This window comes from Mus caroli, chromosome 10, assembly GCF_900094665.2.
Source record: "Mus caroli chromosome 10, CAROLI_EIJ_v1.1, whole genome shotgun sequence".
Classification (NCBI taxonomy): domain Eukaryota; kingdom Metazoa; phylum Chordata; class Mammalia; order Rodentia; family Muridae; genus Mus; species Mus caroli.
In genome coordinates, this window is record NC_034579.1 from 76,457,376 (window position 1) to 76,458,613 (window position 1,238).

Genomic DNA, 1,238 nt, shown 5'->3' on the forward strand with positions numbered 1-1,238 from the left:
AGCCCCAGAGATCCACCTATCTCTGACTCCCTATCACTGGTATGACACACACATGCTACCATGCCTGGATTTTGTTTGTTTACTCATTTTAGCATGCGTTCTGGGACTAGAACTCAGGCCCTCATGCTCTGAAGGCAAGCACTGTACTGACTGAGCTATCTCCCATGAGTGTGTGTGTGTGTGTGTGTGTGTGTGTGTGTGTGCACTCGAGCGAGAGTACAACCTTGGGTGAGGCAGGGTCTCATTGCGGCTGTCCATGCCAGGTGGACCAGGATTCCCCACCCTCTGTCTCCCATGGCCCCGCACGAGCACTGGGTTACACGTGCTCACCACTACACCTGGCTTCTCTTGGGTTCTGGGGATCTAAGCTCCTGGATGAGGGTAGCAAATGAGCTCAGGAATCCAGGGCCATTCAGGCAGCCTACCAGGAAACATATATATTCAACCTATATTTTAGAGGAAAAATAGGTTTAAAAGTTCAAGTCCTGCTCTTTGGATCTTTGAGTCGCTCTCTGCTTATCATTTGATATCTTGGTACATTATAGAATTCTCATTAACCTGAGCTTTGAAGGCATGCTTATCTTGACTTACCCTAAGGGAGGGTCCCGCATAGCAGCCCTTGCTACCAGGTTAAGAAACCAAGGCAAATTGCCCTTCCCTTGCTCTCACTTAGGGCAGGTTAAATGGCAGACAGTGCAGAGAGGGCCGACAGGTGGCTCCACCTCTAAGCACACTCACAGGCTAGCAACCTGAGTTCACTGTCTGGGTCCACAAAGGGAAGACAGGATTCCTGAAAGTTGTCCTTTGACCTCCATACTCATGCCATGACAGTGTGTGTGTGTGTATGTGTGTGTGTACTTCAGAGTTTCCTCCTAAACCTCACTTTATCAATTTAGTCTCTGCCCTGAGAATATTTGACAGTTCTACCCAGTGAGAGTCGTGGAGTAATGGGAAAAATAAAGAGATCTGCACACAGCCAATCCACCAATCCCCTCAACGCTGGTACCAGGTTATAAGATCCAGGCTCCTTCATGATCCTCAGCTAATTTCATTGTCTACTTGAAGATATTCTCTGCACTATCTTTTTACATTCTAAGTGTATTTGTGTGTGTGTGTGTGTGTGTGTGTGTGTGTACAAGCACAGGTACCAAGCCACATGTGTGTAGGTCAGGGAAAAACCTTTGGGAATTGGACTTCTTCTTCTTCTTCTTCTTCTTCTTCTTCTTCTTCTTCTTCTT